Genomic DNA, 27,018 nt, shown 5'->3' with positions numbered 1-27,018 from the left:
TGAGTTAGTGAGCTGATCTTTGGTGAATTGACTTTCAGAAAATTGAATTTTGGGAAGCCAATGCTAGCTTCATTAAAGATCTCACCATTGTAGTCAAAGGAGTAAACTGACAGAGTAGAAGCCAAGTCCACAGAGTGTGGCCCCTGGACTAATGGGATCAACAGCACACAGAACCATGTTAGATGCAGATTCTTCAAGGCCCGCCCCAGATCTACTGAATCAGAATCCCTGAGAATGGGGCCCCAGCAATCTCTGGTTTACCAAGCCCTCCAAGAGTGATAGCCCATGGGTGATAGCCCATCTTTGAGAACCTTGGTGATAAAGTGACATAGCAACATTTCTGAGTACTGTATGGCACACAGATGGGGTAACTAACCCCACGTGGAGAACTCAAGACAAGCTTCCCAAGTAAAGCTAGCACCTCACATTTTTTTTTGTATCATTTAATTCAGCTTCTTCCATTTCCTTAAATTCTGCCAGGGATACTAACAATATTGTGCAATTTTAATTTCTTCACATCTTCCTTCTCTCAGTTACTTTCCAATAGCGGTTAAAAAGTAATGAGAAACAAAGGAAATAGAAACGTATGATAAAAAATGTGTTGACAGTATAGAAATAACCAATTTTCCTTTAATGGGCCAATGGGCAGAGTATGGTCTTTGGGACAAATTAACCCTGAGCTAGGGTGATCATATTTAGGAAATAAAACTATAACCTATCTAGCTACACTGGAATATCAAAAAAAAAAAAAAAAAAAAAAAAAAGAAGAAGAAGAAGAAGAAGGAATTTGAACCCAGTCCATGCTGCAAAAGGGATGGCAGCGTTGGTGCTGACCCTGTGGGGTCACAAGTCAGCATACAGAAGATGGCATGTAAGGTACTGGGGTTGCTTCAGACCCAGTCCTGGGGTTGCTCAGGTCCCAGTCCTTGGGCTGCCAGGCAGAGCGTGTGCCAGGCCTCCCTCCCACCAGTGGAGCCTTCCTTCTTCTCCTCCTTGGGGCATCATCCTCTTGGCTCTTCACAGGTATGCCACCCAGAAACCAGCCCAACCAGGCCAAAAAGATAACCTTCCCCCTTCCATGCTGCTCAAAGACTACCAGAACATTCCTGAAATTGAGAAGTTTGATAATGCTGTAAGAAGATTCTTGTCTTTGGAAATGGCCAACTAGAAGCAGCAGCTAAAAATCAAGCAAGAGCAGTTGACGAATAAGATTGTGGTGGACCCTGAGGACACCAGCTCCCTGGAGGCTGGAATTGTTGCCCTGTCAAGATTTGCAATTATGAAGAATGCATGAGAAATTTTGCAAGGACAAAGCCCACAAGCACTATGTGCTCATAAGCATCAGCCAGAGGAAAAAGATGCTCAAAAGCTTCCATAAGACCAACTATAGTGTTTTCCACAAGATGTGCAAGCAGCTGAGGACTGAGTATACCTTTCCCCCCCTGTAATACCAGAAAGCCCACTCCTGCTGGGTGACAAGGAGGGCTCTGTGAGTTTGAGTTGTCTGGGAGATACAGAAGCTAAAGAAGAAGAAAGGGCTGTAAAAATTGTAGCTGGGAAACGAGGCCAGAAAAACCCAGAGAGCCTTTCCAAAGCAGGACCAGAGGCAAAGAAAACCAGTAAGTTTTATCAGAGTTAGCATTAGGATGTCCCATTCAATATTTGCAATTTACTCATACTAAAGAAATTATTTTATTTTATTTTATTTTTTTTACCTGAAGTTCAGTTTAACTGCATGTCCTGTATTTTATCTGGTAGTCTCGGTAGTCATGGACTCACTTTTTACCTTAACTTGGGATTAATAACAGCAACCATTTATTGGGCAATTACTATTCAGAAAACATTATTCAACACATCTGGAAGCATACTTACTAAATCCTCACCATATTTTTATAAAATAGGTATTCTTGGGGCGCCTGGGTGGCGCAGGCGGTTAAGCGTCCGACTTCAGCCAGGTCACGATCTCGCGGTCCGGGAGTTCGAGCCCCGTGTCAGGCTCTGGGCTGATGGCTCAGAGCCTGGAGTCTGTTTCTGATTCTGTGTCTCCCTCTCTCTCTGCCCCTCCCCCGTTCATGCTCTGTCTCTCTCTGTCCCAAAAATAAAAATAAAAACGTTGAAAAAAAAATAGGTATTCTTATTCTCCTTACACATGTAGGAAACAGGCTTAGCAATTGAGTCATCAAAGCTAGTAGAAGGTAGAACAAGAATTTAAATCTGTATCCAGCCTGATTCCAGAACCAAAGCTTTTAATGACTAAATTCTACTGCTTAACTATACTGCAATTTGCTTAATCCTGATGGAACAAGTTTCTTTTGTGTTATTATGAAAACTGAGATTATGTATTGCACATAACACAGTTTGTGGCAATTGATAGGCATACAAAAGTACATATTAGCACTAACATTTATACTCAAAATCAAGGAAACTGACCCCAAAATACACTTGGCTTCAGAAAAATACTTTTACTCTACTGTAACCACAAATAATGAGTTTTGGGAAAAGGACTCTGGTTTGTCTGGGATGGTATGGATTTGTTTTGGCCTGAGTTCATTAAGGTCAGAGGTAAAGTTAAACGAAGTGTATCCTCACAGAGAGTTGACTTTCTCATGTTTGTGCATGCTGACAAGGAGGGCCCATCCACAGAATGCCAGTCATTGAAGAAGAAAACAGCACCATGGAGTTTTATCTGGAATCTTGCATTGCTCTGAGACCCTAAGCTGTTCCACATGGACAAGGTAAGAACTAGAGTAACCATGTGGAAAAAAGTTGTGGAAGGACCAAGAAGCCCAGAGCAAGATGAGAAGAGACAGTAGCTATGGCTGTCTAAAGCCTGAGATTTGATGTGTCTTACTTCATTGGTTTCTCTCAAGAGTGAAAGAAGTTATGTATGTAAAATTCTTTGCATGGTATAATCAGAATATGTATCTACTGAGCATGAGTTAGTAAATTCATTACTGAAATAGGTAATCCCTTCTGCAAAAAACAAAACAAAAAAAAAAACATTTCTTTAGAGGGAGAACTAGCACGCATGCACAAGGTGGGGAGGGGCAGAGGGAGAGAGAGCGAGCACAAGAATCTCAAGCAGGTTCTGTGCAGAGCCTGGAGCTCAGCCCTGACACAGGGTTTGATCACACATCTCTGCGATCATGACCTGGGCAAAAGTCAAGATTTGGACATTCAACTGACTGAGCCACACAGGCACCTCCAAAAGGAACTTTTTAAAGCAAGAATCATGACCTCTTCCAAGTCACAGTTGTTTCAGTAAGAGTCAAATACTTGATCTGTATATACTTTAGTATTTGCCATCCTGAGCCAAAATGATGAAAACTTTTGTTCCTACATCTTTATCAGCCAGTATTAAACACTTCAAAGGGTCTAAAATTATGCCTTACTTGCAAACCACCATGTTAGCTTGTCACAATTTCATGGATGTTGCTGGTAAACATGAGACAAAGGACAGTTTGTTACTCAGAGCGACATCAGCAGCTAGATTATCAGCAGTTTTTGTGTTGCTCTCCAAGACCCAATTCCAACAGCATGACGGGAAAAGGGCCAAATGTTAACTGCACATTTGGATTCACAAAGGATTGTGAACCAGGAGTCTGTGTCACAGGGAAGGAACCCTGAGCCCAGAGAACTCAGATCTTTTTAAGTGAGCAATAAATGTGCCTCCCCTTTCTACAGGGAGTGGGAAGGCATGATCTTTATTATAATGGACAGTAAGCATGCCTGTCTTTACTTCAGGGGGAGATATTACCATTATCTTCCAAGGTTATAAGTAAGTAAACCTTTTCCAGAAGGAAACACTATCTCTATCATCCAAGACTTTTCACTATTCCAGTATCTTTGAAAATATAGTCTAGGGAAAAAAAAGACACCAAAATAAAGCAAGGAACCAGGTGAAATGCTCCATGTTTTGTAACATAGAGGTAAAGCATGATTTCAGGGGGCTTTTACTAGGATATAATTTACTGCTTGCATACATTGTTTCAGGGTGTAAACAGTGCTATAAAGGGTACTTTATAAACTGTAGCCCTGTATTCTCCGATTGTTCCTAAAACAAGTATGTGAGATAAATATGCTTTTCACTTCATATTCTTTCAGAATATCTAAAAGAAATTTTAATAAAAGCCAGCAAACCGTGTACCTGGCTTAGATAGCCAAATTCTGTCCTAAGCTCTCAGTAACAGCCTGTGTTGCTCTCATAGCTTTTATCACAATTACAACTAAGAATTTGTTTACTTTTCATTTAATTTCTATCTCCCTGGATTATAAGTGGTCTTTCACTGAGGGTCCCTTGTGTCTCTTCTTACACTCATGTTTGAGTCAGCTAGCATAACATCTGACATATAGTAGTTATCCAATATATGCAACAAATATTTTTTGAATGTTGACTAAGTTTAACTGTACTTCACTTACAAATGATAAATGAAAATTTGGTGACATGATTTGATTCTATCATATACTTGACCTTTACCAGGATTTTCGAGAATGGAGTTTCCTAGAAGGCTGCGTGGGGAAATGACTGACGAGCTAATCTAGGATTTCCATTTTATTGTATAAATTTGGAAACTAAGGGCTAGTAGTAACAAATAAGTTATCCAGAGTCACATGTCAAGTTTCCTGACTCTTGGTTTAATGCTCTTTCACCTATGATATTCCTTCACCTGCCCCTTCAACCTGTTCTGGCAATAATGTAAAGCACTTCTGTGTTTATCTGCTGTGAAAAAATGTGGCAGTGCGCTCTCAGGGCAAGAATGGAGAGATGGAAATGTCTGCATCTCTATGCTAATATCTCCTGTCATCATATGGGTCAGGGAGACTGTGTTCCCAAACTCAAAAATAATTGCAATGTGTTTTCAAAGTTCTGAACTTTGCCTGATATTTCTTCCTCCTTGCTGGGAAAAGGAGGTATGACACAGCTTGGAAAGACTGAGATATATCTACAAATCAAAATGTCTGCAAATCTGCCAAAATCTGATTCCGATAACCCAGAGATGTTTTTATTTTTACTCCTCCTATCTTGTTTAAATTGGCAAATAAGAAACTTTTCCTACTTTAATTTGTTACAGAACTGTTACGAGTTAATAACAAAAGCATTATTGTTTAGGGCTCCAAGTAGGTTATAATAAAGAACTCGAAAAATTTCACTTCTTTCCAAGATTTTAGAAATTTCCTACAGTAATCATGCTTTGAGTAACAAAGGATATACTGCTTACCCCGCCAGCTCCACAACATCCCTGTGATCAATTGTTCCTCCAAGAACCAGCTCTGACGAGGATGTTGCTTTGGAGGAAAGGTGCTCTATAAATGTAAAAAATAAGTAAATGGATGGGCCGGGCAGAACAGCATAGGCTCTGGATTAAATAGAGGCTAGAATTTGGTTTTCAAATTTCAAAGAAACATGGGACTGGTCTTGGTCTTCCGCCTTGGGAAAAGCTACAAAGATTTATTTTTGTGAACATATCAAAATTCTCATTCTTATGCAGCTATAGCTATTGGAATACCTGAGGGGAGATTGCTTTACGACCTAACAGGAGCAAATGCAGATCTCTCTTGCCTTATAGACTAAATGGTTTTATACTCATTCCTGAGCAATGAATCTAAGTTTTTAGTGAATTCCATGAAAAGATCTTTAGAATGGTAATATTGCAGAGCAAAAGTTCCTACCATAGACTGAATGGAAAACTTTTAGAAAGAGGCCAGCCATCAATTTTCTGAGGGAGGTTAGACAAGGAATACTCCTGCAATACGTTTTAGAATCTGGCATCCCATTGTATAATTTCTCACATAGGTACTGCTTTCATGGATTCAGGAGGACCTACATCTGTATCTTTACAGATTCACAAATTAACTCCTCTCCTTTTATGGAAGCGAGATTTTAGTATGTAATAGAGTTACACTGTATAAGAACATTTTGCTGGCCAGTTTTGCCATTAAACTAGTCAGGGGTGAATGTGCTTTTTTTTTTTTTTTTTTAAGGTATGGAAGTATGAGGATTTCACTGCTAGAATCACAGTATTTTTTGGTGGTTTTAGTTTCCCTCCATCCCCACCCTTTATCTATAGAAAAGAAAACCAATTGTCTCACTCTGTCAGAACTTTCAGAGAGGGTTTAGAAACCATCATAAAATCAACCTTGGTTTGTGGACCACACCAATATCAATTTCCTGGTTTGACAGTGATCTTTAGTTATAGAAAAAGATTACCATTGAGGAGATTAGGAAAAAAGTACATGAGACTCTCTATCTTTGAAAATCCTTGTAAACCTACAATTATTTCAAGATAATAAATGAAAAAATTGAAATAACAGTAGCAAACAGAAGAGTGATAGACCTGACTCATTCACTGGACAAACTTTATACATGTGCTCACTAAACCACAAAATGGAGATAGCATCTAGCAGTAATAGCTAAATGAGTATAAATTGAATGGTTTGTTTGTGCACAGACAAATGGCAAAATTAAGAGCAAGTCCTTTAAGGCCAAACTAACTGCACTCAAATACAAGGTCATACACTTTCTATGTGGGACTTTGGTCCAGAATATAATCTTCCTTCACTATCCAGATGTGGAAATTTGGATGGTGATAAGAAAATCACTTATACTATAAGATAGTTGTGATGATTGAGTTTAATATTTGTAAAGGCACTTAACAACAATGCCTGGTCCTTAGCAATACTACGTAACGGGCAGCCATCCTGTGAAGAAATCACTTGGCGTAGCTCTGCAAGTATTGGTTTCCTTCCCTTTTCTGATTTTGAGTTAAATCCTATAAGAAGCCCATTACAAGTAGCCTAGAAAAAGAATTATGGTATATTTGTGTCATTGAATCAAGTAATGAGTGAACGGTCTTCCACTGAACACAAAAATATGGATAAATCTCAAACATAATACTGAGTGAAAGAAGCTACCCAATAAGTTTATTGTATGATTGTATGTAAAATATTAAATGGCAAAAAGAAAATTATCAGCCTAATTTTGATAAAACATTTCAAATTCCTCATATCAAAGCATATCAATAAGATGTACATATGCTAATTTTATAATACACATCAAGTCCCAAATTTCCAATCCTAGGTAAGTTATCAAGTGTCAAAATGTAAATGCTGATAATTTAACTGTAGGTAGTATTTTTTGAAGTACAACTGACATATTAATTTCAGGTGTGCATCATAGTGATTTGATACTTTTATATATTATAAAATGACCCCCATGTTACCATCTGTCACCATATAAAATTATTGCAATATTACTGGTTATACTCCCTGAGCTGTACATTATACTCCCATGACCTATTTTACAGCTGAAAGTTTATACTTCTTAATCACCTTCACCTATTTCACTACCTCCCCAAACCCTCCCCCTCTTTGACAACAAACAGTTTTCTTCCTGTATCTATCGGTCTGATCTATATTTTTTTTTTGTTATTTTTTAATTCCACACGTAAGTGAAATCATACAGTATTTGTCTTTCACTTTTGACTTATTTCACTTAGCATAATACTTTCTAGGTCCATCCATGCAACCACAAATGGCAGGATTTCATTCCTATTCATGGCGGAGTAATATTTCATCATGAATATATATGTGTGTGTACACATACCTCATCTTCTTTACTCATTCATCTATTGATGGATGCAAGTTGTTTCCATATCTTAGCAATTAATGAACAGAGTGATACATCTAATTCTTCAAATTGGTGGTTTCATTTCTGTCAGATGAATATCCAGGAGAGGAATTATTGGATCCTATGGTATTTCTATTTTTTAATATGAGGACATTTCATATAGTTTCTATGGTGGCTGCACCAATTTATGTTCCCATCAGCAGTGCACAAAAGGTTTCTTTTCTCCACATTCTCACCAGAAATTTTTACCATTCCTTTTGATACCAGCCATACTGACCAGTGTGAGGTGATATCTAACTGTGGTTTTAATTTGCATTTCCATAATCATTAGTGATGTTGATCATCTTGTCATGTGCCTGTTGGCCATCTATAGGTCTTCTTTGGGAAAATGTCTGTTCAAGTCCTCTACCCAGTTTTTAGTCAGGTTGTTTAGGGTTTGGGGGGAATTTTTTTAAAAAAATATTAAGTTGTGTAAGTTCTTTATGTACTTTGGATAGTAACCCTTCATCAAATGTATAATTTGCAAATACCTTCACTCATTCAATAGGCTGCATTGTTGATGGTTTCCTTATCTATGCAGAAGCTTTTTAGAATGAAAATGTAATCTCATTCAATTATTTTAGCTTTTGCTGCCCTTGCCTGAGATGACAGCATCTCTTTAGGCTTTAAAGTACCATTGATAATCATGATTTTTTAAATTTTGTTTTTAATTTTTGAGAGAGAGAGAGAGTGCGAGGGGTGGGGGACAGAGAGAGAGGGAAACACAGAATCTGCAGCAGGCTTCAGACTCTGAGCTATCAGCACAGAAACCAATGTGGGGCTCGAACTCACAAACCATGAGATCATGACCTGAGTCAAAGTCAGATACTTAACTGACTGAGCCACCCAGACATCCCTCATATTCAAAGATTTAAAGAGCATTCTGAGGTGAAAATAACAATACCTAAAATAAAAAAAAATATTGCTGGGTCGTCTTGACAGAAAATAAGACATTGGAGAATGAAATATCCATAAATTTTAAATCAGAGCAATAGAAACTATTCAAAATGTAGTGCACATGCACACACACACACAGCTCAAAGAAATGAACAAAACTGATGTGACATGTGGAATAATCTAAAGTGGTCTAATATACAAATAATCGGTGTTTCAAATAGAAGAGGTAGAGTTATTAAAGAGATAATGGTCAAAATATTTCCTATTTTGGTATTATACAAACTCTTATATCCAAGAGGTTAAATAAACATTAAGGGTGAATACAAAGCAAACCATAAAAATGCATGTAGTACAATTGTTCACTATCAATAAGAAAACCTTAAAATAAGCTTCAGAGAAAAATATACAAAGAAACAAGAATCAATATGGACTCTGCATCAGAACTAATGGAAGGGACAATACAATGGAACAATATTTTTAAAATGCTAAAACACAAAGAGAAACTATTAACTTAGAATTCTATACCCAGCAAAAATTATCCTCCAAAAATAAAGGCAAAATAAATACCATTTCAGACAATCAAAACCAGAAAGGATTCACCAGCAGCAAACCTACAACACAAAATACACTAAACAAGATTTTTCAAGCTGAAGGAAAAGAATAAAAAATGGAAATTTGAATCTACACAAAGAAATGAAGAAAGCTAGAGAGGGTAACTTGGAGATAAATCACAGGGATATTTGTTTTCTTGTTTTTAAATGTCTATAAAATATCACTGTCCACAAAATATAATAATGATGTATTTGGGAACCTAAAATCTATTTATAGATAAGAATTCTAAAAACAGCAGCAAGAAGGATAGAAGGGAAAAATGCAAGTATACAGTAGTAAGGTTTTAGTATTATAATAAAATGGTATATTACTTAAGTATAGACTAAAATAAAGATGAATCTTGCCAACTTTAAAGCAAGCATTAATATATCAAAGATTTCGGAGGCTATTGGGAAGATGGCAGAGTAGGAGGATCCTAAGCCCACCTTGTCCTATGGACATACTGAGAAAACAGCTACATCTATGTAACTCTGAAAACTACCTGAAGACTGGCAGAATTGACCTTCCACAGTTAATCATTGGGAAGAGGCCACATTGAAAAGGGAAGAAAGGGCAGAGATGCAGCTGGGAATCAAACCTTGGGCAAGACTAACCATAAACAGGAGAGACACCACCAACAGAGAATCAAGAGGATCAGACTCCATTCCAGGCACCTGTGGCAGTGGGGACCCACACAAGGAAGAGGAGTCCTCATAACATCTGGTTTTGAAAAAGAGTAGGGCTTAACATCAGGAGAGCCAGAGTAAAATAGGAAATGGAATCCCCACCCTTAAAGAACAGCATAATAAATAACTTGGCTCAAAACATAGCACAGAAGCAGCAGTTTGAAAAGTGCCTGCCGTATATATGAAGGAGATTTATTGAGTAATCTCAGAACATGTGCTAGAAGGGCAGAGATCTTCAGGAGATTTGTCCATGAATAAAAATGCTGGAAGGTGCCATTTCTCTTCCCCTTCCCTAGCCTAGATATCCAAACACTTGTGGGAGTCAGTTCTAACACGATCTACCTTGCTAGCACGATCTACCTTGCTAGTACCACTCCACCCCACCCCCTCTTGTTGTCCTACAGACCCACCCCATTCAACCTGACTACAGGTAGATATCCCTCCAAAGCAGTTCCTTCAGGGATATGTATCAGGAACTGGTGCCATTCCAAAAAGAATCCTGACGTGGGGAGAAGGAGAGATAACCCCCTACCAGTGGGTTCACAGTTTCAGCGGCCCAGCCTTTTAGCTGGCTATGCAGGGAATAAGCCCTGCCATCCAGTGTGCTCACAACTGTGGCACATGGCCAATTGCAGACACATTGACTGCCAGTCCTGCCCACCAAGAACCCCATGGCAGCTTCAGATGGGTCTCTCAATAGCACAGGGACAAACTCTGCCACCCAGAGCACCCACACCAGGCAAAGCAGGTCACCACAGCCAGTTGAGGTGAAGGCAATCACAGCTCAAACACACCACAAGGGGCATAAGTGGCCCACTCTACTTGTGTGGGACACTAGGGGACACTCCTGGAGCACCTGATGCTTGTGACTAGGGGGAATTAGAATATATGGCACCACAATACCTCTTCTATACAAGATCACTGCTTTCAAAACAAGGATATATAACTGACCTAATACATAGAAACAAACACAGTGAGTTTGATAAAATGAGGAGACAAAGAAATTTTTCATTTTCCAAATAAAAAACCATAGTAAAAGAGCAAGATAAAATATAGATAAGTGATATGCCTGATAAAGAGTTCAAATTAACGGTCTTAAAGATACTCCATGGATTCAAGAAAAGAATGATCTCCAGGAGAATTTCAACAGAGAAAATGTAGAGAACCACCAGTCAGAGCTGAAGAATACAAAAACTGAAATGAAAAATATACTAAAAGACATCAACAGCACATTAGAAGCTGCAGAAGTATGGATCACAATCTGGAAGACAGTAATGGAAAGCAACCAAGCTGAACAGTAAAAAGCAAAAAAGGAAAAAATGAGAATAAGTTAAGCTAACTCTGAGACTTCATTAAGCCTAAAACATTCATATGACAGGGATCCCAGAAGAGGAAATGAAAGAGAAAGGGATAGAAAATTTGAGGAATAGCTGAAAACTTATTTAAACTGGTCAAGGATATGGATATCCTAATCCATAAACCGAGGTCCTAACAAGATGAACCCAAGGAGGTCCACACCAAGAAATGTAACAATTAAAATGGCAAAAATTAATGATAAAGAATTTTAAAAGCAGCAAGAGAAAAGTTGCATAAGCCCATAAATTTATCAACTGACCGTTCGGAAAAAATTTGACTATATCATGTCACTCTTTCCTGGCCTACAAAGTACTAAAAGGGAAGAAGAAAATTACAACCAACCTACTCTGCCTGGCGATGTTATTCAGAATAAAAGGAGAGATAAAAGAGTTTCACAGACAAAAAAACATTAAAGGAGTTCATCATCACTAAATCAGCCTCACAAGAAATGTTAATGGGAATTCTTTAACCTGAAATAAGTGGCCATAACTAGGAGAAATTTTGCAACAAGAAATTTCACAGATAAAAAACATAGTATAGGTAGTAATCATTTCTACAACCAGTATGGAGGTTAAAATGCCAAAGTAGAATCAACTACATCTACAAAAATGTTTTCTAAAGGGATATACAAAATAAGATATGACATCATAGAAATAAAACATGGAGGGGTACTAAAAATTTAGTGCTTTTAGAAGGTGCTCAAACTTAAGCAACCATCATTTTAATAAATGCTTCCATACACATAGGATATTATATGAATATAATGGTAATCACAAATAAAAAATATAGGTAACACAAAAAAATAGAAGAAATAAAGCCAAGCATAATACTAAAGTATGCCATTAAACCACAAGGGAAGAGAAGAGAAGGAGGAACACCGAAGAACTACAAAAACAACCAGAAAACAGTAACAAAATGGCAATAAGTACATACCTACCAATAATCACTTTAAATTTAAATGGACTAAATGTTCCAATCAAAAGAAATATGGTGATGGAACAGATAAAAAAAAAATAAGACTCATCCACCATATGCTACCTACAAGAGGTTCACTTCAGACCTACAGACACAAATGGAATGAAAGTGAAGGGATGGAAAAGTATATTCCATACAAATGGAAGGAAAAAAAAGCTAGGATAATAATACTTCTATGAGATAAAACAGACTTTAAAACCAAGACTGACAAAGCAGGAAAGAATATCCAATGGAAAAAAGAGTCTCTTTAACAAATGGTGCTGGGAGAACTGGAGAGCAACATGCAGAAGAATGAAACTAGATCACTTTCTTACACCATTCACAAAAATAAACTCAAAATGGATAAAGGACCTGAATGTGAGATAGGAAATCATCAAAACACTAGAGGGGAAAGCAGGAAAAAACCTCTCTGACCTCAGCCGCAGCAATTTCTTACTTGACACATCTCCAAAGGCAAGGGAATTAAAAGCAATAATAAACTATCGGGACCTCATGAAGATAAAAAGCTTCTGCACTGCAAAGGAAACAATCAACAAAACTAAAAGGCAACCGACAGAATGGGAAAAGACATTTGCGAATGACATATCAGACAAAGGGCTAGTATCCAAAATCTATGAAGAACTCACCAAACTCCACATCCAAAAAATAATCCAGTGAAGAAATGGGCAGAAGACATGAATAGACACTTCTCTAAAGAAGACATCCAGATGGCCAACAGGCACATGAAAAGATGCTCAACGTCGCTCCTCATCAGGGAAATACAAATCAAAACCACACTGAGATACCACCTCATGCCAGTCAGAGTGACCCAAATGAGCAAATCAGGAGACTATAGATGCTGGAGAGGATGTGGAGAAATGGGAACCCTCTTGCACTGTTGGTGGGAATGCAAACTGGTGCAGCCTCTCTGGAAAACAGTGTGGACGTTTCTCAAAAAATTAAAAAAAGATCTACCCTATGACCAAGTAATAGTACTTCTAGGAATTTGCCCAAGGGATTCAGGAGTGCTGATGCATAGGGACACTTGTACCCTATAGCAGCACTTTCAACAATAGCCAAATTATGGAAAGAGCCTAAATGTCCATCAACTGATGAATGGATAAAGAAGATGTGGTTTATATACACAATGGAATACTATGTGGCAATAAGAATGAAATATGGTCCTTTGTAGCAACGTGGATGGAACAGGAGTGTTATGCTAAGTGAAATAAGTCATACAGAGAAAGACAGATACCATATGTTTTCACTCTTATGTGGATCCTGAGAAATGTAACAGAAGACCATGGGGGAGGGGAAGGGAGAAAAAAAGTTACAGAGAGGGAAGGAGGCAAATCATAAGAGACCCTTAAAAACTGAGAATAAACTGAGTGTTGATGGGGGGGTGGGAGGGAGAGGTGGGTGGTGATGGGCATTGAGGAAAGCACCTGTTGGGATGAGCACTGGTTGTTGTACGGAAACCAATTTGACAATAAATTTCATATTTTAAAAAAAATAAAACCAAGACTGTAGCCAGAGACAAAGAAAGGCATTACACAATGATAAAGGGAACAATACAATGAGCATACAGCAATTATAAATACCATTGCACCCAACATAGGAGCACCTAGATATATGAAGAAAATATTAATAGACATAGAGCAAGAAATTGACAGTAATATAATAATGGTTTGGGACTTTTACACCCTACTTATATTACTAGATTGATCACCCAGACAGATTTTCAACAAAAAAATGGCTTTGAATGACAGACCAGATAGCCCTAACAGATAAATACAGAACAGGACATTCCAAAATGGCAGAGTACACATTCTTTTCAAGTGCACATAGAACAGTCCCCAGAATAGATCATATGTTATGCTACAAGTCTCAGTAAATTTAAGAACACTGAAATCCTAATCAAGCATCTTCTCTGACAACAGTATGAAACTAGAAATCAATTACAAGAAAGAATCTGGAAAAAAACACAGACACACAAAAGCTAAACAACAGGATTCTAAACAACCAGTGGGTCAACCAAGAAACCAAAGAGGAAATAAAAAAAATACATGAAGACATATTAAAATCAGAACAGTCAAAAGGACACAACAAAAGAAGTTCTAAGAGGGAAATTTATGGCAGTACAAACTTATTTTAAGAAGAAAAATCTCAAATGGTCTAACCTTTATACTTAGAGGGGCTAGAAAAAAGAACAAAGCTGAAAGCTAGGAGGAAGGAAATAATAAATATTAGAGCAGAAATAAGTTAAGTAGAGACAAAAAATAGAAGAGATCAGTGAAACCAAGAACTGGTTCTTTAAAAGATAGACAAAATCATTACACCTTTAGCCAAATTCATCAAAAAAAAAAAAGAGGACCCAAATACATAAAATCAGAAACAAAGGAGGAGCAATAACAAATGACACCATAAAATACAAAAGATTATGAGAATTTCATGAACAATTATATGTCCAACAAATTGGACAACTTTGAAGAAATGGATAATTTCCTAGAAACATACAATCTTCCAAAGCTGAATTAAGAAGTAATGTTGAATCAGTAATCAGAAAATTCTCAAGCGTACAGGACCAGATGGCTTTACAGTTGAATTCTACCAAACATCTAAAGAGTTAATACCTAGTCCCTTCAAAGTATTCCAAAAATCTGTGGTGTCTGGGTGGCTCAGTTGGTTAAGCGTCTGACTTCAGCTCGGGTCATGATCTTGCAGTTGGTGAGTTTGAGCCTTATGTCAGGCTCTGTGCTGACAGCTCAGAGCTTGGAGCCTGCTTCGGATTCTGTGTCTCTCTCTCCCTGCCCATCCCCTGTTGTGCCATCTCTCAAAAAATGAATAAACATTAAAATTTCTCAAGTATTCCAAACAATAAGAGAGGAAGGAAAGTTTCCAAATTCATTCTATGCAGCCAGCATTACTTTGATACCAAAACCAGACAAAGACACTGAGAAAAAAAACCCCACAAGCCAATACCTCTATGAACATAGGTGCAAAAATCCTCAACAAAATATTTCAAACCAAATTCAACAATACACTTTTTAAAAATTTAATGTTTATTTTTGAGAAAAAGACAGAATGTGGTGGAGAAGCAGAGAGAGAGGGACACAGAATCTGAAGCAGGATCCAGGCTCTGAGCTGTAAGCACAGAGCCTGACACAGGGTTCAAACTCACAAACCACAAGATCATGATCTGAGCCAAAGTCGGATGCTTAACCAACTGAGCCAACCAGGTGCCCTTCAACAATACATTTTAAAAAATCATTCACCTCAGTCAAGTGGGATTTGTTTCAGGGGTGCAAGTGTAGTTCAATACTTCCAAATCAATGTGTTACATCATGACATTAACAAGAGGAAAGATAAAAACCGTATGATCACCTCAATGAATGCAGAAGAACTATGTGGCAAAATGCAACATCCATTCATGATAAAAACTCTTAGCAAACTGGTTTAGAGGCAACATACCTCAACATGATTAAGGCCATATATGAAAAACCCATAGCTAACATCAGACTAAGCGGTGAAAAGTGAAAACTTTTCCTCTAAGATCAGGACCAAGACAAGGATATCTACTCTCACCACTTTTATTCAATAGTACTGGAAGTCCTAACTCTAGCAATTAGACAAGAAAAAGAAATTAAGAAATAAAGAGCATCCTAACTGGTAAGGAAGAAGTAAAACTGTCACTGTTTGCATATGACATGATATATACAGAAAACCCTAAGGACTCCACCAGAAAACTATTATAAGTCACAGGTGAAATATAGAAGATAGGGCATATCACCAAATATATGGCTGTAACATTGTATGGTTACAGATAGTGACCATACCTATCATGGTGAGCATATTAAGTAATGTGTAGAAGTGTTGAATCAATGTCGTACACTTGCAACTAATACAACATTGCATGTTTATTAAACTTAAAAAATACATCAAAGTTGTAGAGCTAATTAAAACTCTCACACAGGCAAAGCTAATTAATGCTGTTCAAAATCAGGATAGTTAATTTTGTGGGAGTAATGACTAGAAAGGGCTTAAGGGGAATTTTACAACATTTTGGCATAGTTCTGGTTCTTGTCTGCAAGTTTATTACATAGGTATGTTCACTTTGTGATAGCTAAGTTATACACTTGAGATATGTATACTTTTCTATATTTATATATGTGTATAGAATATATAGAAAAACATGTATCTGTGTGTGTATACACATGTAGACGTGTGTATATGCACACATGCACATGTAGACATGTGTGTATATGCACATGTAGACTGTATATGCACATACAGACATGTATTGCACATATGCACATGTAGACATGTGTATATGCACAGACATGTGTGTATATGCACATATGCACATGTAGACATGTGTGTATATACACATATGCACATATGCACATGTAGACGTGTGTATATGCACAGACATGTGTGTATTGCACATATGCACATGTAGACATATATGTATATACACATATGCACATATGCACATGTAGACGTGTGTGTATATGCACATACAGACCTGTGTGTATTGCACATATGCACATGTAGACGTGTGTGTATATACACATACGCACATGTAGACGTGTGTATATGCACATAAAGACGTGTGTGTATATGCACATATGCACATGTTGACGTGTGTGTATACATATGCAAATGACAAAGAGGAGCCAAAGAAGAGATTATCTTAGAAGCTGTAATAACTGTTCTGCTGCCCCACTCATAGAAAAAAAAAAAAGAATCATATTATGGTCTTTCTGAATAGGGCCCTTGGATTTGGACCTAAACAGACTGCACAATCTTATGTGAATGTTGTCAGAATTGCATTTCAAAAATATTTAGTAACCCTTCACACTTCAAAGAGCATCAAGTGTCAATTCCATTTGCGTTGAATTTACAAGAAGGCTCTGCCAATCCAGCTTTTATTTTAAAAAAATGCTTCAAAGGAACATTTATAAAATAATTTTATTTTTAATGTAAGGATTTCAGGGGTAGAATTTTTAATTGAATCTTTAATTTTTAATTTTAATGTAACACAATGTTACATTAGTTTCAGTTGTGCAACAGTGATTTGACAAGTCTGTGTGTTATACTCAGAAGTATAGCTACCATCTGTTACCATACAAAGCTATTTCAGGATCACTAAAGTTCCCTTTGCTGTACCTCTCATCCCTGGGACATATTGCAGAACTGGAAGGCTGTACCCCTACTTCCATTCTTCCATTTTGCCTGTCCCCCCTTTCCTTTTCCCTGGCAACCACCAAGCTTGTTCTGTGTTTATGGGTCTATTTGGTTTATCAGATTCCACATATAAGTGAAATCATAATATGTGTCTTTATGTTTCTAACTTATTTCACTTCACATATCACCCTTTAGATCCATCCGTGTTGCTGCAAATGGCAAGATCTCATGCTTTTTTATGGCTGAGTAATATTCCATTGTATATGTATACACCGCATTGTCTCAATCCATTCATTTATCAGTATACACTTAGGTGGCTTCCTATCTTAGTGATTATAAATAATGCTGCAACTAACAGTGGAGCCTATATTTTTTTCTTCAGTTAGTGTTTTCATTTTCTCTGGGTATTTACAATTTGTACATTATTCTTATGAAGACCCACCTCATAATTTCACAGATCGTTACAATGGTCCAGATACTAATTAGATAACACTTTATGTATGAAGTAATGCATGCCTGTCACAACCTTGTTCAAATACCGCCTCCTCCCAGAAGCCTTGCTAGATTTCCCCGAGGCACATATATTATTCCTTAAAGCATCCCTAGCATATTACACATTCTTCCATTAGAGCATGTGTCCAAGTGAAGAGAGTGTATTTGTCTCCTTTGCTAGACTGCTTTTATCCATCTTTGTATACTCTATCTAGTACACAGTCTAACACATGTCAAGTGCTCAAAAAATACTTGAAGGTGATAGGAGAGTATGAGGGAGGGGGAGAGACAAAAGAGGAGGTATAGGGAAAAAAAGGGTTTTCTTAACCCGACAAATCAGGGAGAAGATGTTCTTGGGTCAGAGGAAACAGCTGTTTGTCCAGCAAGCTTCTGTTTGCATCCGTCGTCACAAAGTAAATTAGAATCCTTTGAGGTTGTTTCACAATAATAACTGTAAATACTTTTCTAAGTATTAATCCAGTGTTAGACTGGTGCTTCATGTCCTGCTATGCCATATGAATCATTTCCCTTATGATCTGAGGACAGTAAAATATTTTATAAATATTATCTTACCAAATGAGTATGTGTAAAAATTGTCCTCGGGGCTTCCAGTGACAAAAGAGTATGCACACCAACAAAATACACATGCTTCCCCAACCCTCCGGCAACATTTTTCACTCCCTTCTCTGCTTCCAGAGCACATTATTCACTCTAATACAGCAATCAGCCATGTTGGAGTCTGTTGTCTTTCCCCTGCCCAATTATACTGTAAGCTTCTTGAGGACAAAGACTAGGTCTTCATCTTTTTATCCCCAGTTCTCAACACAGGGACTGGGACATGGTAGATATTCTATATTTATATCTTAAATGACAAATGAGTGAGAGAACATCTTCTAATACTTATATTTGAATAGGTTTTAAATGTCCCGTCATCCCAGCTGTCAGACATCCAACCTTAGAGGCACTTCCAAAACAAGAAGTGAACAAAAGAGTTAAGAGTTAGCTCCAAACCACGTGGTGGCAACATCAAACCAGAAGCGGGGCTTGCGTCTTTCTCCGGATCCTAGCACATTCAAATCACCCTGTGGGAGAAAGGCCACTGCCTGATCTCTAGTAGTATCTAGCAACAGTTTTATTTTTCATATGAAATCTGTTAAGTTTGAGATGTTCAGAGTCCTTTGAGCTGAGAAGTAAAAAAACCAAAGAGAAGAAAAACAAAAGAAAAAAACCTTCCTATTTAAGCACAAACATATGCCAGCTACCACGTTAAGTGCTCAGAATTCAACGTTGAAATAAGATGTGCTCCATGGCCTGGCTCACCTATTATTGGGATCTGGGAATCCTCAAGTATCTCCTGCTGCAATGTCAGAGTATTCTCAGAGCACACACAGAGAAAACAACCTTTAAAATTAACCACTGAAACTATAGTAACTTAATGTTCATGTTTGGTCTTTGTTTACCCTCAAAACCCTTTATAATATACTCTTGATGTACCAATAACAAACAAGTCAATAAAAGCCACAGTTTGACTCCCAAACTACTCTTCAGAAGAGTAAGAACTCAGCAGCATCAGAGACAAAGCCGTTTCACCCTGCAAATGCAATCACAAAACACCGAATAAAAAGCCTTGGCAGCCAGCAGTACAAGTCTTGCATTGGGGGGGTTTACAAGGAGATCAGACTGTGATCAAAGCAGTTATGTGGCCAATTGCAGGGCATTGAAGGAGACGACATATCAAAGATGCTCACCAACTCCTAAGATAAGGTTTCCAAAAAAGGAGAGTAATACATATGCTGTATGGGAGACAGTTTAGGGAGCTCTAAAATAATCCTGAAAAAAAAAATTTAAACATGCCAATAAAGAAAGACACTTATACAACATAATTATCATCTGCAGATGAGTTTTGAAATTCTATATATTAGATCTCATTTGAATTTGAGGATTGCCAGCTTATCCAAGGAATTTTTCTAGTAGCCCAAATTCTCCGAAGTGTTCTTAGTTTGCTAGAATTTTTATTGGAATTAAGTGTAAAATAAGACCAAAAGCCCTTCCTATTAAGAAAAACAAACCTACTGAAACCTCTATTAATTATCATTTGATATATTTGCTCATGTAGCAAATATGAATGCACTGCAATGTTCAATTTTTACTGTAGAAGGCATAGTCTGGGATACCGATGGGTTTGATAGGGTCTGTCCCCTCAAAAATTTCCATTTAGTAAGAGGGATTATGTTTATGTAATTGGGTAAAATAAGAGGTGAAATATTTCTATATGTCCTAAGAGAGGTCCAGAGAGAATGCCATGGGATTCCAAGGGATAGAAACACTGCCTCCAGGTCAAGGCAAAAATGCAATGGAATTATTGAGGGAAAATCTATGTACTAATTATTCATAGAACAGTAATATCTACTTTGTAGATGTGTTTTATAGATAAGAGTGCCCATATGCAAAAGGTCTCAAATATCAAACATGTAATTGATACCCCATAAATGAGCTGAAACATTATCAAATTTTTGATGATTCATTGTTCCACCCTTGCTAAATATCTTCAGAAACATTAGTCTAGGGACACCTGGGTGACTCGGTTGGTTGAACATCCAACTTCAGCTCAGGTCATGATCTCATGGTTCTTGGGTTCAAACCCCACATCTGGCTCACTGCTATCAACATGGAGCCTGCGATAGATCCCCTGCCCAGCCCCCCTGCCCTTCCCCTGATCACACACTCTCAGAAATAAACTTAAAGTATTAGTCTACATTCTATCCTTAAGAATAAGTGCTTACTAATAACTGTTCATCAAAAACCTTAGAATGTCCCCATCTTTATCATTCTTACTTCATTTCTTATTCTGCTACTCATAAGTGGAGACCAGAAGTTCAAAGTTCAAATGCTTCAGGGACGAGTTGGGTCATGTGGTGTGTGCACAGTCTGGAATAAAACAAAATGGTGGGGATCTGGGCAAATTGGAGAGCAACCGTTTCTCTTTAAAGCACTTGATTTTAAGTTCTAAGGATTTAAAATGCTGTGCTTCCAAGATTCAGAGAAATTCCTGTCAAGATTTGCAGCTAGTATTTTGCAGAAATTAACAAGCCAATCCTCAAATTCATATGGGAATGCACAGGATCTAGATAGCCAAAACAATCCTGAAAGACAAAGAGAAGAACAAACTGGAGAATTTATACTTCTTGATTTCAAACCATGCTACAATGCAACAACATTCAAAACAGTATGGTACTGGCATAAGGGTATCATATATATCAGTGGAATTGAGTGTCGCAAGTAAACCCTTCTATTTATGGTCAATTTTTGACAAAGGTGTCAAGACAATTTCATGCAGAAATGTTTTGGAGCAACTGGATATCCATACGCTAAAGAATGGATTTGTCCCCTTACCTCATACCACGTGTAATAATAAAAAAATGGATCCTAGACATAAATTTAAGAGCCAAAAATATAAACAAAATCTTGGAAGAAAACAGGAATACATTTGTGACCTCGTTTAAGTACTTTTAAATAAAACATCAAAAGCTTAAGGGGAAAAAATAAAAGTAATAATTTTTCCAGTATTAAAAACTTTTGTGCTTCAAAAGACACCACCATGAAGTGACAAAGACCAGTTACAGATTAGGAGAAAATATTTACAAGTCCTGTAGCTGAAAGAACAAAAAAAGGGGGACCTGATTTTAGGCCAAAAGGACTCTTATCTCCGTAAGAAAATAAACCAATTTAAAAATGCACAAATAATTCAACAGTCATTTCATCTGATATATGAATCCCCAATAAACCTATGAATAGATGCCCATCATTAGTAATTAGGGAAATATATATTAACACCATGAGATATTACTTCATACCCACTAGAATGGCTATCATCAGAAATAGACAAAAACAAGTGTTAATGTGACTGTGGGTAAACTGGCAACTTGAATGTTAAATGACACAGCTACTTTGGAAAAGAGTTTGACAGTTTAAGTGGTTTAACACTCATTTACCATGCGACCCAGCAATTCTACTCCTTGGCATTTATGTAAGGGGAATGAAACACAAGTCCACCCAAACATATATGTAAGTAGCAGTTCATAGCAGGATTATTCATAATAAAAAACAGAGGGAAACAACCCAATGCCCATCAACTGGGCAATGGATAAACAAAATATAGTACATCCATTCCATGGAATAGTATTTGGTAATAAAAAAATGAACAGAGTGCTGACATCTTCTGCAAACATGAATAAACTTTAAAAACCACACGCTTACTGAAAAAGTCCAGACAGAAAGGTCACATATTATATGATTACATCTATAGGAAATGTCCAGAAAAAGTGAGCCTATAGAGACATAAAGATGATTTGTGGTTGCCTGGGGTAGAGGGTGAGAATGAAGTCACTACAAACAGATAGGAGGATTTTTTTGTGGTGGTTAATACAAATGTTCAAGTTGGAGTGCAATAATGGTTGCAAGACTAAATTTAGTAAAGATCAATAAATAGTATAAAGTGGATTAATTTTAGGATATAAAAGTTATAGCTCAATCAAAGCTGTTTAAAAGAAAAAAGGAAAACATACTAGGTAAAGGATTTAGCCTCCATTGTGCCCTCATGCACCTATCTTAGAACTCCTGGGTTACAGAAGGTGGAATATCGATACGCTGAGTCTCAGATTTTTCCTAGGGATAAATGATATTACCTACTGTTATATCTGATGGTCCTAAATAGAATACAAAGCAAAGTGCATCAATGCCAAAACTGAACAATCAGGTACCTGGTTTGGTCCCTAAGAAAGCAAGCGTGATAGGCAAGTGTTAAAAAGCTGTTGACTGATATTCTTGGAGGATTCTGGGAAGATGGCGGCGTAGGAGGACGCTGGGCTCACCGCGCGTCCTGCTGATCACTTAGATTCCACCTACACCTGCCTAAATAACCCAGAAAACCGCCAGAGGATTAGCAGAACAGAGTCACCGGACCCAAGTGCAGACGAGAGGCCCACGGAAGAGGGTAGGAAGGGCGGCGAGGCGGTGCGCGCTCCACGGACTGGCGGGAGGGAGCCGGGGCGGAGGGGCGGCTCGCCGGCCAAGCAGAGCCCCCAAGTCCGGCTTGCAAAAGCGGAGGGGCCTGACGGACTGTGTTCCGACAGCAAGCGCGACTTAGCGTCTGGGAGGTCATAAGTTAACAGCTCTGCTCGGAAAGCGGGAAGGCTGGAGGACAAAGGGAGGGTGAGCTGCGGAGCCCCCGGACGACAGAGCTCAGTTTGGCGGGGAACAAAGGCGCTAGCCAGCGCCATCTCCCCCGCCCATCCCCCAGCCAAAATCCCAAAGGGAACCAGCTCCGGCCAGGGAAATTGCTCGTTCGGCGCGAACACCCAACTCTGTGCTTCTGCGGAGCCAAACCTCCGGCAGCGATCTGACTCCCTCCGGCTGCCACAGGGCCCCTCCTGAAGTGGATCACCTAAGGAGAAGCGAGCTAAGCCTGCCCCCCCTGCTGCCGTGCACCTTGCCTTCCCACCCCAGCTAATACGCCAGATCCCCAGCATCACAAGCCTGGCAGTGTGCAAGTAGCCCAGACGGGCCACACCACCCCACAGTGAATCCCGCCCCTAGGAGAGGGGAAGAGAAGGCACACACCAGTCTGACTGTGGCCCCAGCGGTGGGCTGGGGGCAGACATCAGGTCGGACTGCGGCCCCGCCCACCAACTCCAGTTATACACCACAGCACAGGGGAAGTGCCCTGCAGGCCCTCACCACACCAGGGACTATCCAAAATGACCAAGCGGAAGAATTCCCCTCAGAAGAATCTCCAGGAAATAACAACAGCTAAGGAGCTGATCAAAAAGGATTTAAATAATATAACAGAAAGTGAATTTAGAATAACAGTCATAAAATTAATCGCTGGGCTGGAAAACAGCATACAGGACAGCAGAGAATCTCTTGCTACAGACATCAGGGGACTAAGGAACAGTCACGAGGAGCTGAAAAACGCTTTAAAGGAAATGGAAAACAAAATGCAAACCACCACGGCTCGGATGGAAGAGGCAGAGGAGAGAATAGGTGAACTAGAAGATAAAGTTATGGAAAAAGAGGAAGCTGAGAAAAAGAGAGATAAAAAAATCCAGGAGTATGAGGGGAAAATTAGAGAACTAAGTGATACACTAAAAAGAAATAATATACGCATAATTGGTATCCCAGAGGAGGAAGAGAGAGGGAAAGGTGCTGAAGGGGTACTTGAAGAAATAATAGCTGAGAACTTCCCTGAACTGGGGAAGGAAAAAAGCATTGAAATCCAAGAGGCACAGAGAACTCCCTTCAGACGTAACTTGAATCGATCTTCTGCACGACATATCATAGTGAAACTGGCAAAATACAAGGATAAAGAGAACATTCTGAAAGCAGCAAGGGGTAAACGTGCCCTCACATATAAAGGGAGACCTATAAGACTCGTGACTGATCTCTCTTTTGAAACTTGGCAGGCCAGAAAGAATTGGCACGAGATTTTCAGGGTGCTGGACAGCAAAAATATGCAGCCGAGAATCCTTTATCCAGCAAGTCTGTCATTTAGAATAGAAGGAAAGATAAAGGTCTTCCCAAACAAACAAAAACTGAAGGAATTTGTCACCACTAAACCAGCCCTACAAGAGATCCTAAGGGGGACCCTGTGAGACAAAGTACCAGAGACATCACTACAAGCATAAAACATACAGACATCACAATGACTCTAAACGCGTATCTTTCTATAATCACACTGAATGTAAATGGATTAAATGCGCCAACCAAAAGACATAGGGTATCAGAATGGATAAAAAAACAAGACCCATCTATTTGCTGTCTACAAGAGACTCATTTTAGACCTGAGGACACCTTTAGATTGAGAGTGAGGGGATGGAGAACTATTTATCATGCTACTGGAAGCCAGAAGAAAGCTGGAGTAGCCATACTTATATCAGACAAACTAGACTTTAAATTAAAGGCTGTAACAAGAGATGAAGAAGGACATTATATAATAGTTACAGGGTCTATCCATCAGGAAGAGCTAACAATTATAAATGTCTATGCACCGAATACCGGAGCCCCCAAATATATAAAACAATTACTCATAAACAGAAGCAACCTTATTGATAAGAATGTGGTAATTGCTGGGGACTTTAACACCCCACTTACAGAAATGGATAGATCATCTAGACACACGGTCAATAAAGAAACAAGGGCCCTGAATGAGGCACTGGATCAGATGGACTTGACAGATCTATTTAGAACTCTGCATCCCAAAGCAACAGAATATACTTTCTTCTCGAGTGCACATGGAACATTCTCCAAGATAGATCATATACTGGGTCACAAAACAGCCCTTCATAAGTTTACAAGAATTGAAATTATACCATCCATACTTTCAGACCACAATGCTATGAAGCTTGAAATCAACCACAGGAAAAAGTCTGGAAAACCTCCAAAAGCATGGAGGTTAAAGAACACCCTACTAACGAATGAGTGGGTCAACCAGGCAATTAGAGAAGAAATCAAAAAATATATGGAAACAAATGAAAATGAAAATACAACAATCCAAACACTTTGGGACGCAGCGAAGGCAGTCCTGAGAGGAAAATACATTGCAATCCAGGCCTATCTCAAGAAACAAGAAAAATCCCAAATACAAAATCTAACAGCACACCTAAAGGAAATAGAAGCAGAACAGCAAAGGCAGCCTAAACCCAGCAGAAGAAGAGAAATAATAAAGATCAGAGCAGAAATAAACAATATAGAATCTAAAAAAACTGTAGAGCAGATCAACGAAACCAAGAGTTGGTTTTTTGAAAAAATAAACAAAATTGACAAACCTCTAGCCAGGCTTCTCAAAAAGAAAAGGGAGATGACCCAAATAGATAAAATCATGAATGAAAATGGAATTATTACAACCAATCCCTCAGAGATACAAACAATTATCAGGGAATACTATGAAAAATTATATGCCAACAAACTGGACAACCTGGAAGAAATGGACAAATTCCTGAACACCCACACTCTTCCAAAACTCAATCAGGAGGAAATAGAAAGCTTGAACAGACCCATAACCAGCGAAGAAATTGAATCGGTTATCAAAAATCTCCCAACAAATAAGAGTCCAGGACCAGATGGCTTCCCAGGGGAGTTCTACCAGACGTTTAAAGCAGAGATAATACCTATCCTTCTCAAGCTATTCCAAGAAATAGAAAGGGAAGGAAAACTTCCAGACTCATTCTATGAAGCCAGTATTACTTTGATTCCCAAACCAGACAGAGACCCAGTAAAAAAAGAGAACTACAGGCCAATATCCCTGATGAATATGGATGCCAAAATTCTCAATAAGATACTAGCAAATCGAATTCAACAGCATATAAAAAGAATTATTCACCATGATCAAGTGGGATTCATTCCTGGGATGCAGGGCTGGTTCAACATTCGCAAATCAATCAACGTGATACATCACATTAACAAAAAAAAAGAGAAGAACCATATGATCCTGTCAATCGATGCAGAAAAGGCCTTTGACAAAATCCAGCACCCTTTCTTAATAAAAACCCTTGAGAAAGTCGGGATAGAAGGAACATACTTAAAGATCATAAAAGCCATTTATGAAAAGCCCACAGCTAACATCATCCTCAACGGGGAAAAACTGAGAGCTTTCTCCCTGAGATCAGGAACACGACAGGGATGCCCACTCTCACCGTTGTTGTTTAACATAGTGCTGGAAGTTCTAGCATCAGCAATCAGACAACAAAAGGAAATCAAAGGCATCAAAATTGGCAAAGATGAAGTCAAGCTTTCGCTTTTTGCAGATGACATGATATTATACATGGAAAATCCGATAGACTCCACCAAAAGTCTGCTAGAACTGATACATGAATTCAGCAAAGTTGCAGGATACAAAATCAATGTACAGAAATCAGTTGCATTCTTATACACTAACAATGAAGCAACAGAAAGACAAATAAAGAAACTGATCCCATTCACAATTGCACCAAGAAGCATAAAATACCTAGGAATAAATCTAACCAAAGATGTAAAGGATCTGTATGCTGAAAACTATAGAAAGCTTATGAAGGCAATTGAAGAAGATTTAAAGAAATGGAAAGACATTCCCTGCTCATGGATTGGAAAAATAAATATTGTCAAAATGTCAATACTACCCAAAGCTATCTACACATTCAATGCAATCCCAATCAA

The 27,018-nt window shown here is 38.3% G+C and overlaps 1 pseudogene; it reads left to right on the top strand.

Annotated features, from left to right (window-relative positions):
- The first annotated feature begins 814 nt into the window (after positions 1 to 814).
- LOC124514347 (28S ribosomal protein S15, mitochondrial-like) overlaps positions 815 to 27,018 on the top strand; it is a 198,283-nt pseudogene continuing 172,079 nt past the window's right edge.

This window comes from Lynx rufus, unplaced genomic scaffold, assembly GCF_022079265.1.
Source record: "Lynx rufus isolate CCGP_SWC_20201006 ecotype Redwood Valley unplaced genomic scaffold, mLynRuf1.p SCAF_2, whole genome shotgun sequence".
NCBI lineage: Eukaryota > Metazoa > Chordata > Mammalia > Carnivora > Felidae > Lynx > Lynx rufus.
This window is presented reverse-complemented; position numbering and strand designations above follow the sequence as displayed.